Here is a 22,835-nt window from a genome sequence, read left to right as displayed (position 1 = left end):
AAGAGACAGGTCTGGTATTCCCATCTCTTGAAGAATTTTCCACAGGTTATTGTGATCCACACAGTCAAAAGTTTTGGCATAGTCAATAAAGCAGAAAGAGATGCTTTTCTGGAACTCTCTTGCTTTTTCCATGATCCAGCGGATGTTGGCCATTTGATCTCTGGTTCTTCTGCCTTTTCTAAAACCAGCTTGAACATCAGGAAGTTCACGGTTCACATATTGCTGAAGCCTGGATTGGAGTTACTTTACTAGCGTGTGAGATGAGTGCAATTGTGCGGTGGTTTGAGCATTCTTTGGCATTGCCTTTCTTTGGGATTGGAATGAAAACTGACCTTTTCCAGTCCTGTGGCCACTGCTTAGTTTTCCAAATTTGCTGGCATATTGAGTGCAGCACTAAATATTGAGTGCAGCACTAAAGTCCATATAGTCAAGGCTATCGTCTTTCCAGTAGTCATGTATGGATGTGTGAGTTGGACAATAAAGAAGGCAGAGTGTTGAAGAATGGATGCTTTTGAATTGTGGTGCTGGATAAGACTCTTGAGAGTCCCATGGAAAGCAAGGAGATCAAAACAATCTTAAAAGGAATCTTAAAGGAAATCAGCCCTGAATATTCCTTGGAAGGACTAATGCTGAAGCTCCAATACTTTGGCACCTGATGTGAATAGCTGACTCATTGGAAAAGACCCTGATGCTGGGAAAGATGGAGAGCAGAAAAAAAACAGTGCAAGAGAGGATGAAATAGTTGGATGGCATTCCTGATTCAGTGGACGAGTTTGAGCAAACTCTGGGACATACTGAAGGACAGGGAGGCCTGGCATGCTGCAGTCATGGGGTCGCAAAGAGTCTAACATGACTGAGAAACTAACAACAACAAATATCTCAATGATAATACCCCTTGAACCACACACATTTGTGGTATTGTCATGCCCTTGACACTGAGGTGATGGGCAGGTTAATTTTCAGTTTCTATTTTATATTTTTGCCATTATTTGTTCTCCTAGTAAGTGACACCTTAACGAAATGACCTGGGATAAAAATAAATAATAATATAGGCTGAAATTGTCAGGGAATATTTATCTTTTAATTTATATATTTTAAAAGTATAATGTACTTGTGAAATTTTTGGAGCAACTTGTAAAAGTGGGCACACACACAAAATTTGACAATTAGGCAAAAACACAGAATAGGAATTAAGCAAAGGAAGCAATGGGAGTAGAGGTTTCCAAGAGCTGGACATTAGCTGTTGCTACATTTGACCATAATACTTTTCACTAAATTTGATAGCAGCTTGTATTTGAGAAAAAGAGAATGGGAAGAACAAAGGAAAATGTATGATCTTTTCATTGCTTGACCAAAGACCACATGCCAGTGTACCCAACTCATCCTGCCCTCAATGAGAAATCTCTAAGCATATATTGAGTGCCCACAATAATTTCTATTTTTGAAAATAAAAATAAAGTAAAAGTAATTATGTCAAAGGGCTTCCCTGGTACTCAGTGACAAAGAATCCATCTGCCAATGCAGGAGACATGGGTTCTATCCCTGGGTCAGGAAGATCCCCTGGAGAAGGAAATGGCAATCCATTCCAATACTCTTGCCTGGAAAATCCCATGGACAGAGGAGCCTGGCAGGCTACAGTCCACAGGGTCACAAAGAGTTGGACATGGCTTAGCAATTGAACAACAATTATATCAAAGCATGAACATAACACCATCTTGGTCATGATTAATTACCAAGACAGCTAAATTGCCTAGATTGACCCTGCCTCATTCTGATTTAGAAACCTCAGAGAAGATCATCTAAGCACTTCCAGCTTCCTTAAGAATCACAGATCCAGGGAGTTCCTTGGTGGTCCAGTGGTTAAAACTCTATACTTACAATGCATGGGCCACAGGTTCAATCCCAGGTTAGGGAACTAAGATCCTGCATGCTGTGCAATGCAGCCAAGAAAAAAGAATCACAGATCCTGAGAGTTCTAAAGGATATTAAAAGTCATTCACACAGTCACTTATTCAGTGCCTAAGGCCCCTCCTAAATATCTCTGCAAATTGATCTCCTAGATTCTGCTTGATGCCTCTTCCCATGACAGGAATCAGTACATCCTATGGCCTTCTATTCTGTGATCCAGCATCTCTGCTAGAAATACCTCCATGTATTAAGCCAAAATAAATCTCTATTCTTAATTCTATACTCCCCTCTGAGCATAGCTAATGGATTGTTTCTTCAGGAGGAAGAATGAGGTCCCCCTATATTCCCCAAGTGAGTTAGAAAAACTTTCTACTTCATGTTTGTCCACGCACTTACCATGATGTATCATCATCACCGATCCACAAACCCAGACCATAAGACTAGACATCAGGCATCTTGCACATAGATCAGGGCCAGGCTTACAGGAGGTTTTCAGGAAAGAGTTGACAGATATGAAGATGGACGGATGGGTGAATGAATATTTGGGTGAATGGATGAGTGTGTTGATGGACAGATAGAAGGATGGATGAATCTGTAAGTGGGGAAACTTTTTAAATTATTGTTTATTGAGCACTTACTTTATGCTTATAACTTACTCAATCTACTGAACAAACTATAAAGTAGATATCATTGTAATTGCCTCCGTTTTATCACTAAGGTAACGAAGACCTAAAGAGTTACATTAACTCTCAGTTCAGTTCAGTTCAGTCACTCAGTCATGTCCAACTCTTTGCAACCCCATGGACTGCAGCATGCCAGGCCTCCCTATCCATCACCAACTCCCAGAGTTTACCCAAACTCATGTCCATGGAGTCGGTGATTCCATCCAACCATCTCATCCTCTGCCATCCCCTTCTCCTCCTGCCTTCAATCTTTCCCAGCATTAGGGTCTTTTCAAATGAGTCAGTTCTTTGCATCAGATGGCCAAAGTACTGGAGTTTCAGCCTCAGCATAGTCCTTCCAATGAATATTCAGGACTGATTTCCTTTAAGATGGACTGGTTGGATCTCCTTACTGTCCAAGGGACTCTCAAGAGTCTTCTCCAATACCACAGTTCAAAAGCATCTAAAGGATCCATATTTAGCGTCTGGTCTGAAATGTGGATGGATGATATTAAACAAAATTTATACTTTTAGCCACTACATTCTAGTGTCAAAAATTAAGGAGGGAATGAAAAGTGAATCAATCTATCAACTAATTTTTTACATAATCCCACTGTTTCAAAAATTCTCAATGTGCTTTGGAATTCAGTTAGAGCTTGCAAAAGCAAGGCTTAGATTTTGGCTGAAAGCAACTTATATTCAACCAGTTGAAAAGTGGGGACAAAAGCCATCACAAACCAGCCACTACTCCCCATTTTTAGGGATAGAGAGTATGGACAGCATTTATCTCTACCTCCCCTTTTTTTTCAAACTTTAAGCTTTTTATTTTGTATTGGGGTGTAGCCAATTAACAATGTTGTGATAGTCTCAAGTAAACAGAAAGGGACTCAACCCTACATATACATGTATCCATTCTCCCCAAACCCCCTCCCATCCAGGCTGGTGCATAACATTGAGCAGAGTTCTGTGTGCTACACAATAGGTCCTTGTTGGTATTTTAAATATAGCAGTGTACATGCCCATCCCAAGTTCCCTAACTGTCCCTTCCCCCAGCAACCAAAAGTTCGTTTTCTAAGTCTGTGTGTAGCTCTTCCCCTTTTGAATGTGGGACAAACCTCAGCTCCCATCAGTGGGGATCTGACAGTTACAGCAGTAGAGATTTAAAACGTACACGAACTTCATCTAAACCTCATTTGGGCTCCTCCCTTACTTTGGAAAGCTTTACATTAAACTTTGTAACATAAGGAGAACATGCAACTTAAATTAAAGAATTGGGGGAGGTTTGGGTATCTTCCAGCCTGGGTCAGCAAACCCCAAAGGCCTATAATTAGATTTTCCCTCTGTTTCTTCTTAATCATCAAAACCATAGATGAGAATAAAGCTTAATCAGATAGATTGCCTACTCTTCCTTCAAGATGCAGATCTATTATAGACACAAAAATATCTTAAGGGATATTTTCCAAATACCTCCAAATCTGTTTAGTTGGCTGTTTTTATTCTAGTCTGTCCCATCCTTATAACCAAGCACAATGATTCCAAGCACAAAACTATAACTCTAATATTACACAGATCTTACCTTGAGGGAATTGGCTTTGTGTTTTCTGACAGCAGTTTTTCAAGTAGTATATGTCTTATGTTTCTTAAATAATATGAGAGGTACAGAAATAACTGAACCAATTTCAGGTCTGTATTCTACCTTATAGTGACACCAAAAGGTACAACTGGGGCAAGCAATGAAAGCTGAAAGGACTTCCCCGGTAGCTCAGCTGGTAAAGAATCTGCCTGCAATGCAGGAGCCCCTGCTTCGATTCCTGGGTCAGGAAGATCCGCTGGAGAAGGATAGGGTACCCACTTCAGGATTCTTGGACTTCCCTGGTGGCTCAGCTGGTAAAGAATCCGCCTGCAGTGTGGGAGACCTGGATTCAATCCCTGGGTTGGGAAGATCCCCTGGAGAAGAGAATGGCAACCCACTCCAGTATTCTGGCCTGAAGAAGTCCATGGACTGTATGGTCCATGGGGTCGCAAAGAGTTGGACACAACTGAGCAACTTTCACTGAAAGCTATAATTTGAAAGGCCACCTCAAAGAACTATAATTTCTCTCTTAATAATTCCTTGTGTTGGACTTCCGTGGTGATACAGTGGTAAGAAACCGCCTACCAGTGTAGGGGACAAAGGTTCGATCCCCGGTCTGGGAAGATTCCACATGCTGTGAAGCAATTAGGCCCATGCATCACAACGACTGAGCCCTCCTGCTGCAGCTTCTGAAGCCTGCAAGCCTAGAGCCTGTGCTCTGCAATGAGAGAAGCCACCACAATGCGAAGCCCATGCACCGCAATGAGAGAGTAGCCCCTGCTCTCCACAACTAGAGACAGCCCATGCACAGCAAGAAAGACCCAGCACAACCAAGAATAAATAATTTCTTGTGTTTGTAAAGCTGTACTTACACAGCACATACATATCTGAGTTTCTATAGCACATACAGGAGTCAGATTGGCCTGAGTCAGGACTACACAGATGGGCTATTGGTGTTTCTGGTTCTAGGCAACATTATTGAGCTCAGATTACGTGTTTGCCTCATTTTCTTTATCTATGAAATGGAACTTTAAAGATGCTCAGATGAGGAAAAAGAAATAATTCCCCTAAGATCCTTCAGTTTGGGATTAACCATGGTTTATATCTTGATCATTCCCCAGTGGTTCCCCTGCCTCCCTATCACATGCTTTCTATTAAACCACACCAGGGAGCCAAACACAGTTATCCTGGATGGGAAAATCACCATGCTGGCATCAGAGCTCAGGAAGAAGAATTTAATCCATTGATTACAGATGCACCTGCCCCATGTGACATATGTAACAGATTAAAGCAATTTACCATGTACTATTTATCAGTACCCATTACAGGTTTATGTTTCACATTTGTTGTTCAGTCGCTCAGCCATGTTGGACTCTGTGACCCCACAGACTGCAGCACACCAGGCTTTCCTGTCCTTCACTATCGCCCAGAATTTGCTCAAACTCATGTTCATTGAGTTGATGATGCCATCCAACCATCTCATCCTCTGTCACTCCCTTCTCCTCCTGCCTTCAATCTTTCCCAGCACCAGGCTCTTTTCCAATGAGCTGGCTTTTTGCATCAGGTGGCCAAAACATTAGAGCTTCAGCTTCAGTCTCAGTCCTTCAGATGAATATTTAGGGTTGATTTCCTTTAGGATTCACGAGTTTGATCTCCTTGCTGTCCAAGGGACTCTCTAGAGTCTTCTCCAGCATCACAGTTTGAAAACACCAGTTCTTCAGTGCTCAGCCTTCTTAATAATCCAACAATCACATCTGCACATGACTACTGGAAAAAGCACAGTTTTAATTATACGAACCTTTGTCTGCAAAGTGATGTCTCTGCTTTTTAATACACTGTCTAGGTTTGTTATAGCTTTTCCTCCAAGGAGCAAGCATCTAAACTTTATTTTTTAAACTGTATAATCATTCAAATGCTCCTATGACAGCTACCTCTCCCTTGAATCCTAATATCTTTCCTTTTCTTCTTGGTGTTAGCTGCTCAGTCACGTCTGACTCTTTGTGACCCCCAAGCTCCTCTGTCCATGGGATTTCTCAGGCAAGAATACTGGAATGGGTTGCCATTTCCATCTCTAGGGGACCTTCCTGACCCAGGGATCAAACGCAGGTCTCCTGCACTGCAGGCAGATTCTCTACAACTTGAGCTACCAGGTAATCTTTTCTTCTTAATTGGAGGATAACTGCTTTACACTATTGTGTTAGTTTCTGCTGTACAACAATGTGAATCAGCTATAAGCATACATATAGCTCCTCCATTTGAGCCTCCCTGCCACTCAGCACCCCCATCATACCCATCTAGCTCATCACAGAGCACCGAACTGAGTCCTCCCTCTGTGATATGAAGCAACTTCCCATCAGCTGTTTTACACATGATAGTGTATATGTCAATGCTGCTCTCAGTTCATCCCACCCTCCCCGCCCCCAACTGTCCGCAAGTCCACACTCTGTCTTGCCCTGCAAATAGGTTCATCAGTACTACTTTTCTAGAATCTTTAAAAATCTGAAAGGCAAATAAAGTAATAAAAGAGTAATGTATCAAAGTCCTTCCCAAACGAAGATTCTGGCTTTCTAATTCAAAGGTTACTGGCTTCAAATCATTCAGCTTTCCTTTTAGGAAAACAGAATATTTGCAGCGTCTGCAAGTGTTAACATCAGAGATAAAAATCAGGGTCCAGAAGTGACTTCATGCTATTTTTACTGAGACAGCATATTGTTGTTGTTCAGCCGCTCAGTCATGCCCAACTCTTTGAGACCCCATGGACTGCAGCATGCCAGGCTCCCCTGTCCTCCACTATCTTCTGGAGTTTGCAGCAAAAACCTTTTAAAGGACTATATGGTAGACAAATAATTTAAATACTTTCCTTCGCATAGAAAGAACTCAAACAAATAGGTAGGATTAGGTTGGCAGCAAATGGCAAGACAGACAATAGTGGACTAAGCAAAACAGAAATGTTTTTCCTTCTCACGTGAATGAAGGCTTGTGCAGAGCCTCTGTGATCATCAGGCCCTTCTGAGTGCCTGCTTTTTCATTGTTCAGTTATCAGCAACATGTGTTTTCACCTTTGAGCACTATGATTTCTGTTCCAGTTCCAGACATCACATCTGAATTCAAACCACCAGGAAAAAGGAAAAGAAAGGAGTGGGCACACCTCCTGCCTATAAGGGCATTTTATAAAGTTGCATATCCACTCAAAGCTTCAAATCTATGCTGGGTATTTTCTATCTTTCCCTCCACCATAGCCACTTCTCCATACTGCTTTGTGCTTTGAAGGACTTACCTGAATGGACACCATCAAGAAGCCTCCTTGCCCTCTGACTTCCAGTGATTCCAGCCAATTGAGGTACGCTCAGGAGACCAGAGGATGGAGAAGGGTGAGGATGGGTGTCTATATCCCCAGCCTGTCCCCTGTCAAGTTGCTAAGGGATGGCTCTATCTCTTTATCCAGTGCATAAGTGGGAGTGTCTAGTAAAACCAACTAAAAGTCAATCTTTTATTATTACCATGCACAAACAATGCTGGGCTTCCCAGACTCAGTGGGTAAAGAACCTCCAGCAATGCAGGAGATGCAAGAGACATAGGTTCGATTCCTGGGTCGGGAAGATCCGCTGGAGGAGGACATAGCAACCCACTCTAGTATTCTTGCCTGGAGAATCCCATGGACAGAAGAGCCTGGCAGGCTACAGTCCATAGGTCACAAAGAGTCAGACATGACTGAAGTGACTGAGCATGCACACATGCAAAGACAATTTTAAACAATGTCAAGGATTAACACCTCCTGCCATCTACAGACCACTCCCACCTTTACCTCTCCCCACCTGTGGCCACTGCCTCTCCCAAAGGTCACAGCTCCTGCCAATCATCCATCTTCATCCAGTGACTCTCTCCAGGTCTATTAATCATTCTTCCTCCTTGCCCCTCAGGCCCAGGGTGAAAACAGCTCTCTGTATATGTTCCTCTGAGTTTCCAAAACCCCTACACACACTCTCTCTTGAGTTACTTTATTAAACTCTGGCCAATTATCCAGTTTGAGTGCAACATGTATTTCTTGCTGGCACTATGGCTGATTCCACCCAGCACCAAGGGAGTTTTCATCCTGAAGTAGTCAAAAGCCAAGATAAAATTTTAAAGTTCTTTGTTGAAAAAAAAATGATAACCTAGATACCAGGAGAACAACAATCTCTGTCATCCTCAATACCTGATTTTCCCTTATTTTAATTTAGAGTTCACAGATCTACCAAATGTAAATACTCTTAAGATTATTCCCAGGCAAAGCTCTCATTCCTCTAACCACTTCTGCTCTTCCCTCCAAGGAAAGTCTCAAGGAAACCAGGTAGATGGCTGCCACTGAACAGTGTATCCAGTTTGCGGCCCTAAAGCCAAGTAGAAGGAACTTGATTCAGTCCTAATATCCACTCAGGGTGCCCTTAGGAAAGGCTGTATTCAGAACATGACCAACTGAAGAGAGGGACATCCTGCCCAGTTAGAACAGACACTGCCGGGACTTCCCTGGTGGTCCAGGGCTAAGACTCTGCCCTCCCAATGCAGGGGGCTCCGGTTCAATCCCTAGTCAGGGAACCAGATCCCACACACCACACTGAAGATCCTGCATGCCACAAGTAAGGCCTGGTACAGCCAAATAAATAATAAAATAAATCAATAAAAGTAATAATAAAAGAACAGACACTGCCTGGTGTGCCATTCCAGTGCAGACCCACTGGACATTTTCCTACCCCTTAGGAGAGTGGGAAAGATAGCATTTGATCTTATTCCTGCACCCACAGACTCTGGGCACCTCTTCATCCCTGAGTCTGTTTTACGAAGTCAGGCCTGTCCACACCAGCCCATCCTTGGCTCCTGGGCTCGATCAGCCTCCCCACAGGAAAGGCAACTTGACAGCTCCTGTTTCTTAACTGTGAACCCCAGCCAACACTTACTTTAGCTTGTCAGCATCCACACGGCCACTTCCTTGTAGTACTGATTTTACAAAGGGAAAGGCAATGTTTAGAAGCAATAAAATGGCCAAGGATGAACAATTAACTGAAGAACTTTCATTTCCCTCCCTACCCACTCCCCAAATAAAGTACCTAGTAAATTTGATTTCATTGTCTTATCATAAAACAGTCTGTCCTGGGACAGCCTGGTGAAGGAGACTCCACAAAGCCCTGAGATGTGCTTTTCAAAGCCATGTGTGATTGTCATGGCAATCAGTAGACAAGCCCCTATTGTGCACAGCTCAGCTCCAGGGCCCAGAGCACAGGACATCCTGTGAGTGGGCTGCTGGTTGTTTGGCTGTTGCTACAACAAGCCTCAGAAAGAACTTCCAGGGGGTAGGGGTCAATGTTTGAAGTCCCCACAAGTCTGAATGCAGGTCTCATTTCTCCGCCTTGTGGTTGACTGAAAATGTCAAGCTCTTCTGAAAGTGAGACAAAGTCTTATATAGGGAAACATTGAGGGTGGGTTTTGTTCTGGCTGATTGTTTTTAATTTCTGTGCCAGACACTTCACACACATACACACACCACCATCACCTCTAATCTTTACAAGATCCCAGAGAAGTAAATGTGACTATTGTTGCTGTTGTTTAGTTGCCAAGTCTGACTCTTTAGCAACCGCATGGACTGTATCTCGCCAGGTTCCTCTATCCATGGGATTCTCCAGGCAAGAATACTGGAGGGGGTTGCCATTTCCTACTCCAGGGAATCTTTCTGACCCAAGGATCAAACCCACCTGTCTTGAAACTCCTGCATTGGCAGGTAGATTTTTTATCATTGAGTCACCAGGGAAGCCTGATAAATGGGACTAGTTTCATTTGTAAAAGATGAAACTGAGGCCCAGAGATGTAAATAACTCTGTGTACCCTGGAATCTGGGAAGCAGAGTGTAGCAATGGGGTCTCAGGTTGGCCAGCCTCCAAAGCCCCATCATATAGTCCCTACATGTGGACTGTGAGACCCTGTGGACACAGACTCTCAACTCTGACCTCCACCCGGTGAGATGGGCAAGCAACCGACCAAGCTGGTGTCAGAGAGGAAGGCAGTGAAATGGTAGCATCATGGCAGTGCAGGTCAGCTGCCTGTGCCAGCTTGGGCAGGGAAATCACTAGCAGAGGATGGGGAGCTGGGAGGGATGGGTTTATCAGTTATCTTTTGCTACAGTGACAATCCCCTTCAAAAGTTAGTGGGGTATGGAGAGGAGTGTAGAAGTTCCTTCAAAAACTAAACATAGTTACCATATGATCCAGCAGTCCCACTTCTGGGCATATATCCAGAAAAGAAAAAAAAAAAAGCCTCTGATTTGAAAAGACACGTGCACCCCAATGTTCACTGCAGCACTGCTTACAACAGTAGAGACTTGGAAGCAGCTTAAGTGTCCACTGATAATTGATAGATGAATGGATATATATATGTATATATATATATAGCTCTAAGTGATCTAGACCAGTACTTCCCAAACTGGTTATCTCAGAAAATTGTTCCTGATACGTTAATAAACACACTGGGGAAACAGACCACTTGTTCTGCAATTGCTATGGACGATATTTGTCCTACCCTACGTGAAATTCATCCCAGGTGGGGCTAGAGGGAAAGAACCTGCCCGTGAGACGGGAACATGAAAAGTGTTCATGAATGGTGGTTCCTGAATGAACAGCCTGGATCAGAACAGCCATGTGCTGCAAGAGTAAAGCCTCCCATAGAAGCTCAACCAGGAAGGTGCTCACAGCCCCTCTTGAGCACAGAGCAGCAATGAGACCGTCTGTACTGAAGAGGGTGCTGTCTCGAGCCCCCAGTATCCTTGAAACTCTCATTCCTACAGCACATTTGCAGCATCCAACACAACCTTCCCTCAGTTGATGAGCAGTGATTATATTCTCTGAGGTACACAGAGAATGTGAAAAGTGGTTAGAAAACCCAAGGACATCTTTAAAAAGATTTGCAGCCTTTTTCTTTAAAAAAATTTTTTAAATTAATTTATTTTTAATTGAAGGATAATTGCTTTACAGAATTTTATTGTTTTCTGCCAAATATAAACATGAATCACCTATAGGCATACATATGTCCCGTCCCTCTGGAACCTCCCTCCCATCTCTCTCCCCATCCCACCCCTCTAGGTTGTTACAGAGCCTGTGTTTGAGTTCCCTGAGTCATATAGCAAATTCCCATTGGCTATCTATTTTACATATGGTAACGGAAGTTTCTGTGTTACTCTCTGGAGAAGACAATGGCAGCCCACTCCAGTACTCTTGCCTGGAAAATCCCATGGACGGAGGAGCCTGGTAGGCTGCAGTCCATGGGGTCGCTAGGAGTCGGACACGACTGAGCGACTTCACTTTCACTTTTCACTTTCATGCATTGGAGAAGGAAATGGCAAGCCACTCCAGTGTTCTTGCCTGGAAAATCCCAGGGACGGGGGAGCCTGGTGGGCTGCCATCTATGGGGTCGCACAGAGTCAGACACGACTGAAACGATTTAGCCGCAGCAGCATGTTACTTTCTCCATACATCTCACTCTCTCTTTCCTCCCCCACTTCCCATGTCCATAAATCTGTTCTCTATGTCTGCATCTCCACTGCTGCCCTGCAAATAAATTCATCAGTACCATCTTTCTGGATTCCATATACATGTATTAGTATACAATATTTATCTTTCTCTTTCTGACTTACTTCACTCTGTATAATAGGCTCTAGGTTCATCCACCTCATTAGAACTGGCTCAAATGCATTCCTTTTTATGGCTATTAAATATTCCAGTGTATATATGTACCACAGCTTCTTTATCCATCCATCTGTGGATGGATGTCTAGGTTGCTTCCATGTTCTAGCTACTGTAAATAGTGCTGCAATAAACATTGGGGTACATGTGTCTTTTTTCAATTTTGTTTTCCTCAGGATATATGCCTAGTAGTGGGATTGCTGGGTCATATGGTGGTTTTATTCCTAGTTTTTTAAAGAATATCCATACCATCTTCCATAATGGCTGTATCAGTTTACATTCCCACCAACAGTGCAAGAAGACTCCCTTTTCTCCTCACCCTATCACACACATGAAAAAATGCTCAGCATTGCTCATTATTAGAGAAATGAAAGTCAAAACTACAATGAGATATCACCTCACACCAGTTAGAATGGCCACCATCAAAAAGTCTACAAACAATAAAGGCTGGGTGTACAACCATTTTTCAGTGGGGATATTATATTAAGTGGTAATCAAGGAAACAAATAAATATCAGCTGTGGAGAACTGATGAATTGGAAATGGGTGGGAGGGGTGGATTCTGACCTAACTTGTAACCAGGGATGGCAGGATACCCTAGAGACTCTCAGTGAAAGCTCCTGGGATCCCCCAAAGCACAGGTCTTAAAATATATTACCTACATTCTTAGTTTATGTCTCTCAAGGAGATTCATGGTAAAAATTAACATAATCACAGTTTTGCTATTTCAGCTGAAAACATTTTAAAATTTGTTGAACAGGTGTTTCTCTGCTTTTACTTATTTGAACACTGTCTTAGTTCAGGCTGCTGCCACAGACTACCATACACCAGCTGCCTTATGAACAATAGAAATGTATTTCTCACAACTCTTTGGCTGGGAAGTTCATGGTCAAGGTGCTGGGAGATGCAATGTCTAGTGAGCACAGACTTCCTGGTTCATAGTCAGCTGTATTTTGGCTAAGTCCTCACCCGATAGAATGCTTGCTTCTTTTATAAAGGCACTAATTCCATTCATGAGGGCTCAACTCTCACAACTTAGATCATTCCAAGATCCCACCTCCTTAATACTATAACTTTAAGGAATTAGATTTCAACATATAATATCAAACCAGTCAATCCTAAAAGAAAGCAACCCTGAATATCCACGAGGACTGATGCTGAAGCTCCAATACTTTGGCCACGTGTTGCAAAGAGCAGACTCACTGGAAAAGACCCTGATGCTGGGAAAGATTGAAGGCAGAATGAGAAGGGGGTGACGGAGGATGAGATGGTTGAATGGCATCACCAATTCGATGAATATGAGTTTGAGCAAGTTCCAGGGGTTGGTGATGGACAGGGAAGCCTGGAGTGTTGCAGTCCATGGGGCCATGAAGAGTCGGACAAGACTGAACAACTGAACTGACTGAAACTCTCTCTCCCCAACAAAATGTTTAATAAAGCACCCATTTCTCACCCGTGCCTCATGGAATGGGTTTTCTTCTAGGGAGAAAGAGAGAGAGTTTAACACATAGCAATTCACTTCAAAGAAAACTCTGTAAAGCATGTCTCTTTTCTCAAAATCTTGCCCCGGACACATTGGTACTCACTCTTTTACTGACTTCATGAACTCTGAGGAATGAAAATCTGGGAGCCATCTCCACCAAAGAACAACCTATCTGAGAATGATACCAAGCATAGGTAGGCAAAACTGAGCAATGGACATAAAAGAACTGTCATGATTCCATCTGAACCCCTGAATCCAGTCACACCTGAAGCCAGCAAAACTGGCAAGCAGCCAGAATGAAAGCTGGATTCATCAGTATTGTAAGCTGACAAATTCATGTAGTTCACATTGCCATCTATACCTTGAAGCTAAATGATTCCTAAATAACACTTCTTATTGTAAAATAAAGAAACTGAGATGCTAAGAAATCAATTAAGTTGAATAAGTCCACATGGCACTAAATGGGAGCACTGTAATTCTATTCCAATTAAGCTCCAAAGTCTCTGCACTCTCCCCTATACCCCACAAGGCCCCAGAGTCTCTTGTTTTTCAGCTCTCCATCACGGACAGTGATTTTTACAAATGCTGGTTTCCATTTGCTACGAATGTCTTTAGATTATTCGGATCCCACTGGAGACGTATTCTCATGGAACTCTTCCACTCTCTTTCACTTCTCCTTGTCATCTACCTACACTGTAATCGTCACTAAAAGCTGGTTTTCACAGTCTAAACAACTCAGAGCAGCAAGAACCGTGAGTGTGGAGCAAAGAGAGAAGAATAAATCTTCCTGATTTGGAATCCAAAGACAAATTTCCACAATAGTCCTTGGAGTAAATGACAAGTTCTATTCTCATCGATGGCAGAGTGCCATATTTTGACAATAGTTTCAACATAAGCAGCCTGCTGGGAGGGCAGTGTTGGTGACGCTTCTTGAAAAGACTTTTTTCAAAAATGCAATGTGCTTTCCCACTTACCAGTTGGTTCAGGAAAGAGAGAAAATGTCACAGAGGAAAAATGAGATGACCTTTGAAAAGTTAAACAATGATAGTCATTGATGAGAGTATGAATGTAGTCAAAACAAAAGTAACAGTCCTTTATCCCTTGGTAGAAATTTCAGAACACATCCCTGTTCTTGGCCATGGAGTATACACTCTATCTTGGTAACTGGATTCTCACCTTGCAGCCAAATCAGTCAGACAAGGAAAAGACACAAAGCAGAGTGAGAAAACCCCCACCAAAGTGCCTCCTAACACACATGGACACACATGCACACAAAGGAACGCACCCAGAAGCAAGGAGAACAGAGGGTGCATTGGTTTTGAAGACTGAGGAAATTGCATACAAACCATGGCTCCCCCACTTTATATTATGTGAACCTGTGGAAAATTACATAAGTTCTCCAAGTCTTGTCTAGAACATGGAGATAATGCCTACTGCTCTGGCTTGCTACCAAGATTCTATAACATAACATACCTGGGGGGTCCCCTAAATAGCAGTGATGGTTATTTACTCTTCCTTTGGAACCACTCAGGTCAGGTTTCCCTCATAAGGCTTCAAGCATGGCATAATGATGAAGCATTGGTTCAGACTAATCTGGGTTCAAATCCCGGCTTAGACAAGTCCTAACTCTGCATCTTAGGACAATGTATCGTTTAGCTTTTGCTCTGTGAGAAACAACCACAAAATCTCAGTGGCCTACAACAGTAAGCACTGACATTGCCTGAATGCCTGTGGGGGCCAAGCATTGGCTACTCCAAACTGGGCTCAAACCAGGGGGCTCCTCTGAGTCCTGTTGCAGTTGCTCACACGCCTGCTGGCTGGCTGGGAAAGCTTTCCTGAGGTGGCTTTGATGCATGAGTCTCCTATTCTACTCCTGAAGCAGAAACTCTATTTACCAGCACCTGGGCATGTTTCCATGGCAATGGTAAAAAGACAAGCAAAAAAGACAAGAGGCTTCCAAGTGCTAAGCTTGGCACCAGCACACCATCACTTCTGCCATATTCTACTGGCCAAAGCCAGCTCCACAGCCAAGTCCAAAATTAAGAGGTTTCAAGATACTCCTGTCCCTTTAGTAGGAAGAAGTACAAAGTCATATGACAAAGTTACAGAGGGGTGAAGAATTGGGGAAAGTGATGTATAATCTCTCTCTCACATAATGTGTCTTGGTTCCTTAATCTGTAAAGTAGGAATAATCCTACCTACAGAATTGATTCTTTCAGATATTAACGATGTATCTGTATGCCCATCACACTCTCATAAAGAGCACTTGATACATGTTGGCTAACAGTGGGAGTCAATGCAGTGGGCATGTGAGTGGAGTGGTTGTTGTTGTTTAGTTGCTTAGTTGCTAAGTCATGTTGGATTCTTGAGACCCCGTGGACTGCATCCCACCAGGCTCCTCTGTCCATGGGATTTCCCAGGCAAGACTACTGGAATGGGTTTCCATTTCCTTCTCCAGGGGAGCGTTCTGATCCAGGGATTGAACCTGGATGTCTCCTGCATTGGCAGGTGGATTCTTTACCACTGAGCCAGGAGGGAAGCCCAAGTGGAGTGGTACTCTGTCCCAAATCTTTCTGGAGTGTTCTGGCTTGCTTTATTCATTCATTCATTTGTTAACTATTTATATTATATTCATTGCTTAACTGCTCAGTCGTGCGCGACTCTTTGTACCCCCAAGGCTCCTCTGTCCATGGGATTCTCCAGGCAAGAACAATGGAGTGGGTAGCCATGCCCTCCTTCAGGGGATCTTCCCAGCCCAGATGGATTCTTTACCATCTGAGCCACCAGGAAAGCATAACTACCCACATAACTACAATGCAGAAACGTCCTTAGTTTGCTGACCGTAGGAAAGAGTGATTTCAAATAATATTTATGAAGCATTTTCATATCCAGATCTAATTTGATCCTCACAAATACCCCTTATTGTAGGTCATGTTATCCCTGTTAAATGAAAGATGAAACTAAATCTGGGTGAATATCTCAGTGATGTTTATCAGACAAGCAGCAGACAATAGGTCACTACCTCATAAAGTCAAGACTGTATTTAGATCCAACAGTGCTATTTTAGGTTAGGACTGTCGCTCAGAGTCTCCTTCTCACTCAGAATTCAAAGATTCTAAATGGTTTATAGAAAACATCACAGTAATATCATGCTATATCTGATGCTTGTTCCATTCATTCACTTATCTATTTATAAATCAGTGAATTCTGGCTTGTTCTGAAGGATGAATGAGTGCTAACCTGGAGAAAGAAATGGGAGGTCAGAGAAGCACAGGGCATTTCAGACAGAACCACTGCATAAGGAAAGGCAAATGGTGAAAAGGTGCCCGTGAGACAGTGAGGAAGTTCACTATAAGGCTTCAGTTTCAAGGCCAAGATGAAGTAGATGATGCTAGAGAAGTAGTCTGGCATTTTTTCAGGGACGACCATGAATGTTATGCAAAGAAGCAAGGATATTAGATTATAAACAGTGAAGAGTTTTTGGAAGGTTTTAAAAGGGAGCCAGATGCAGACAAGTCTGACTTTTCTAATGAGACACCCGCTGGCTGTGTGGGTAAGGGCTCTAACGAGGGTCACAGCTTCATAAGAAAACCAACCAGCAGGCATCCTTCGATTTGGCTACTTTAAGAAAGGAAGTAGAGGGAAGGGCTGGTACTGCTGGGGTTGGATCCATCCTTCAGAACGTAAGCGTACAAGAGGGATCCGAGATAACATACAAGCACCCTTGTATATATTATACAAAGGTGACCTTTTATAATATACAAGCACAAGAGGGACCTGCTAATCAAATCTGAACACAGCAACCCTGCATTACTGAACTACAAGGAAACTAGGAGGGCATTTCATCAGCCCCCTTTTTACAAATGACAAAAGCAAGGCCTGCAGGATGCACAGAACTCCTTAAGGTCACCCAGGAGCCGCCTCAATCCCAGTCCTGTCCTGTCTCACCCCCACCCAGACACCCCGCCTCCTCTGCAGGTGACTACACAAGACACCTGAGTTTTCACTGTGCAGGCACCTCAGAGGTCGGGGGACTGGAGCCCTGTCTTTCTTGGCATGGCCCCCTTGAGCCCTTCTCCCCTCATGCTCCCTGCACTTTGGGCTCCCACGGAGGCCAAGGAGACACAGAGACCAAGGGCACACAGAGCCAGCATCAGCCATCCTAAGAGAACAGGTTCCACAACCCAGTGGAACGTTTGTGAGAGAGGCTAAAACTAATCCCATAGGAAGAGGTCACTGAGATAAGTGACGAAAAAATGCACAGTTCTGAGACAGCCAGATCCATGTCAGAAGCTGTCAGACTTCCTTGGCAATCCAAAGTAAAGATTTCATGCTTCCACTGCAGGGGTCGCAGGTTCAATCCCTCATCAGGGAACTAAGATCCCACATGTCACGTGATACAGTCAAAGTAAATTTTTTAAATAAATAAAATAACTGCTTATAAAAACAGCAATTTCTATCCATATCAGGGCATGTCAGAGACCAAAGGAAACCAGGTGAAGAGTGGTTCAAGCAGCCCAGTTTCAACTTCCAATCTGTCCAGTGGACACTTTAATGGTCCAATCCTTGTTACAGCAACTTTGTTCCCCAAACACCTTAAAAGGCAACCCCAGCACCTACCTTTTGGGGCTTCCCTGGTGGTTCAGACAGTAAAGAATCTGCCTGCATTGTGGGAAATCTGGGTTGGATCCCTGGGTTGGGAAGATCCCCTGGAGAAGGGAACGGGTACTCACTCCAATATTCTTGCCTGGAGAATTCCATGGACAGAGGAGCATGGTGGGTTATAGTCCATGGGGTCACAAAGAGTCAGACACGACTGAGCAACTTTCACTCACTCACAGCATCTACCTTTTGCCTCCTAACCTCAGTTTTTGCTGAGTTGAGGAGTTCTCAGGCTGACTCCTTGGCTCACATTGAACAATCAACATGTATGACCTTGATTCTGAAGTTCAAGGTCTCTAGGACTGCTTCTCTAAAGTAAAAGGCCAATAATATCACCATCCCACTCTTCATTTCCCACCTGCAGTTTATTCATACAATTCTCCAATGTCCACAGCAGAAACTACACTTGAAATAGACTAAAGAGAGGCCCCTTTACTCTAACAAAATTCAATTGTTACCATAAATCAGAAGAAAATAGAAAAGATAAATCTAAAGGAATACATCTGGGGTTGATAATCTGTTGGCAAATAATCTTTTCTTGTTTCTCCCTAAGGTCTATGGTGAGGAGAGCTGGGGGTAGGGTGGGGCTTGGGGAGTAGTGTATTAGAGGAAAATGCTCTCTTTAGAGAAAGATTAGCTGTGAAACAGGTAGATCAAAAAACAAAAGGCAGGAAGCGTGCCTTCTATTCCAGCTCTGAGTGGCCTCATACAATTTGTGTCAACTCTTTGAGCTGGAGACCTTTGCTCTAAATAATAGAAGGAACTGGACAAGTTGATTCTCCAGCTCTGAGAGTCTATGATTTTAACCTAAAGCCAGATTGAGGAAGATGAGAAATCAAAGTTCATGAATCACAGGGAAATCGAACAGACTCTCTAAGCTTAATTTAGTCCCTTTATTGTCTCTTTGGTTTCTGGTTTTTCTTTCCTGTGGGCAAGCTATCTTCCCTATAGCTTTGAAAAAAATATTAAAAAAAAAAAATATTCCCAGTCTGTGGGTTTGTGGGAAAATGGGACAAGAGAGAGCTGTCGTAGGGCAACACAGACAGAAAATCTAAGAAAACGCATGCTCCCAGCCCACTTCCAAGTAAGACATGCAGGCCAATTACAGACCTTCTCAGAGGAGCCCGAGCTTTAGAACCACTCGTGAAGTAGCCCCAGCACTGCACTGGGCCATCTCCTGCTGTGAGCTGGCTTGGCTTCCACTGCCAACTGAAGCCCTGTGTGGTCTGCATGGCACAGAGATGAGGAACCAGGCTGTCACTCACACCCTGAGAGGTTTCCTTGGCAAGCAAAGCTCTGGGAGGTACCGTACAACAAACACCAAATAAACATTTCTGTAGGGAGCTTCACAGATGTCAGATTTTCTGCAGCAAATATTGAAATACACCTAAAAGCCATGTTTGTTTCCCAGCAAAGATGCCTTAACAGGCTCCTCAAATTGGTTAGCTCTATGGCTTTAGAAAATTTTGACATTCTGGGGTTAGCCACAAAAACCGAGTAACTGTATATTACCTAAAAGCTACAAAGATTGTGCTTATAGGAAGAGAGCTCTTATTTGCAATGTAATTTATGTGTTCTGTGCTAAGCATTTGAAACTCACAGCTGTCCTCTAAGAAAGCACTTTCTTTAAACTAATAGACTTTACCTCCTTTTTTTTTTTTTTTTGAGCAGGTTTAAGCTTATTAAAAAAATTGAGCACAAGATCTAGAGTTTCCATTTGATAACTCCCCATCCCCTACCCTCATTCCCCATCTTGTATTAGTGTCATACATTTGTTACAATTGACAAGCCAATATTAATTACATCATTCTTAACTGAAATTCATAGATTTCATTAGAGTTCACTTTTTGTGCTATATATGCTATAAGTTTTGACAATAATGTAAGATGACAGAGATGCACCATTACAGTCTCATACAGAATAGTTTCACTTCCATAAAAATCCCCTGTGGATCCACGATTCACTCAGTCTAGTACTGCAGGCATCCAGGACAGACACCTTCATGCTCCCTTGCCTCATCTATGGCAGACATTACTAATCAATCATGGCACACTTTCTCCATGAGCCCATACGAAGCTCTCTCAGCACAGGGCTTCAGCCAAGTACTACAACAAGCCATCACTGACCCTCAGGATGAAACTTGTTAGTGAGCCCTACACCCAAAAGATACCTGCTTGATTAAGAGCAGCTTCCAGGGAAAACTGGAGATTAAAACTTGAATTTCACAGAACTTTACCAACTCTGAAATTCTCCAACTGAACACAGGCTCAGTCTGAGGTTTTCACTTCTATTTTCAATAAGGTGGGAAATTAATCATATAAGGCAACAAATATCCCTCTGGCTTGGAATTTCTAGTGATATAGTAAATGTTAATTTAATCCCCTGCCTAGGACTATTCCCTTCCTCCTTTCCCCTGCCAACCACTACTTCAGGGTTACTGTGCAACCTTTCATGTTTTATATGTTACTGTATTTATTCCCCTCCACAACTTGTACATTTAAATATATATATATATAATTTTTTACATATCATATGTTTCCCCGTATATATGTGCAAGGATTTCTCTAAGGTATACACCCAGAAGTGAATTAATTGGATTTTAGGGTATACATAGTTTCAACCAAAGTAGAATTTACCTCATTTTTCTACTTGTAATTATTTCTTTCTAAGTCCATCTCCTCTTCTACACTGCAAGTTTCTTGAGTGCCTCAAATGTGATAGTGTTGGTCACTCAGTCATATCCAACTCTTTGTGACCCCTTGGACTATAGCCCACCAGGCTTCTCTGTCCATAGAATTCTCTAGGCAAGAATACTGGAGTGGGTTGCCATTTCCTTCTCCAATCGAATGTGATAGGCACCCAATTAATATCTGATGAATGAGACAATTTAATTTCCATTCCAGTAACTGGGGCTGATTTTAACTGCATCCTTAATCCCTCCTTTTCCCAAACCACTTTCACTATAAATACTGCTATGGACCAAGTTGTGTTCCTCCCAAATTCATATTTGGATGTGAGAGTTGGACCACAAAGAAGACTGGGGGCCAAAGAACTGATACTTTCGAACTGTGGTGTTGGAGAAGACTCTTGAGAGTCCCTTGGACAGCAAGGAGATCAAAACAGTCACTCCTAAAAGAAATCAGTGCTGAATATTCATTGGAAGGACTGATGTTGAAGCTGAAACTCCAATACTTTGGCTACCTGATGGGGATGAGCTGACATTAGAAAAGACTCTGATGCTGGCAAAGATTGAGGGCAGGAGGAGAAGGGGGAGACAGAGGATAAGATGGTTGGATGGCCAAAGGACATGAGTTTGATCAAACTCTAGGATTTAGTGAAAAGCAAGGAAGACTGGTGTGCTGTGGGAAGCCTGGCGTGCTGCAGTCCACAGAGTAGCAAAAAGTCAGGCATGACTTAATGACTGAACAACAACAACGGAGACAGAGGAATCAGAGTGGGGACAGGGGAGTCCAGGGACATGTGACAGCACAGAAGAGGTACCACTGTGCCTAGGCTTGGAAAAACCGAGGGCAAGAGAAGGGGCTGACAGAGGATGAGATGGTTGGATGGCATCACTGACTCAAGGGACATGAGTCTGAAGAAGCCCCAGGAGACAGTGAAGGACAGGGACGCCTAGAGTGCTGCTGTAGTCCATGGGGTAGCAAAGAGTCAGACGTGACTTAGCGATTGAACAATGACAACAACAAAGTTCATAGGCTGAAGCTCCAATCCCCTAACTTAAAATGTGACTATATTTGGTGATTAAATTAAAATGAGGTTGTTGGGATGGGCCCTAATCCAATCTGACTGGTGTTTTTATTTAAAAAAAAAAAAAGAAGAAGAAATTTGGACACAAAAAGAGACACAATGGCTGGGCACACACAGAGGAAAGAGCATGTGAGGACATGGCAAGAAGGAAGCCATCTGCAAGCCAAGAAGAAAGGCCTCAGGGGAAACCAACCCTGACAACACCTTGATCTTGGACTCCCAGGCTTCGGAACTATGATAAATAAATGTCTGTGGTGTTCTATTATGGCCACCACAGCAAACAAGGTGGAATGCTACCTCTACAAACAAAGAATCCAAATTGCCATGTCCAAGCCCCCTCCTATATTGTCTCCATTAAACTCAGAAACCCAAATTTCTAGCTTAGCAGTCTTTCCTGAGAGTCCCATGGACAGCAAGATCAAACCAGTCAATCTGAAGGGAAGTGAACCCTGAATATTCATTGGAAGGACTAATGCTGAAGCTGAAGCTCCAATATTTTGGTCACCCGATGCAAAAAGCCAACTCACTGGAAAAGTCCCGACGCTGGGAAAGATTGAGGGCAGAAGGAGAAGAGGGTGTCAGAGGATGAGATGGCTGGATGGCATCACTGATGCATGGACATGAACTTGGGCAAACTTCAGGAGATAGTGAGGGACAGGGAGGCCTGGTGTGCTGCAGTCCATGGGGTCACAAAGAGTAGGACACGACTGGGCGACTGAACAACAACAACAGTCTTTCCATTACACCACTGAGTTTGAAGCTATTCCATAGAATTTCAAGTTACACACAGTGAGGACACACCCTGAGTAAAACGTTGGTAAGTTGGAGATTTTTAGGATCCCTTACCATGGACATCTGAAAAATGGCTCATAGGGTAAAGCGTCTGCCTGCAAGATGGAAGACCTGGGTTCGATCCCTGGGTCAGGAAGATCTCCTGGAGAAGGAAATGGCAACCTACTCCAGTACTCTTGCCTGGAAAATCCCATGGACAGAGAAGCCTGCAGGCTACAGTCCATGGGGTCGCAAAGAGTCGGACACGACTGAGCGACTTCACTTTCACTTTCACCATGGACA

This window comes from Bison bison, unplaced genomic scaffold (genome assembly GCF_000754665.1).
Source record: "Bison bison bison isolate TAMUID 2011002044 unplaced genomic scaffold, Bison_UMD1.0 scf7180017864108, whole genome shotgun sequence".
NCBI lineage: Eukaryota > Metazoa > Chordata > Mammalia > Artiodactyla > Bovidae > Bison > Bison bison.
The sequence above is the reverse complement of the archived record's forward strand: the minus strand, read 5'-3'. Positions refer to the sequence as shown.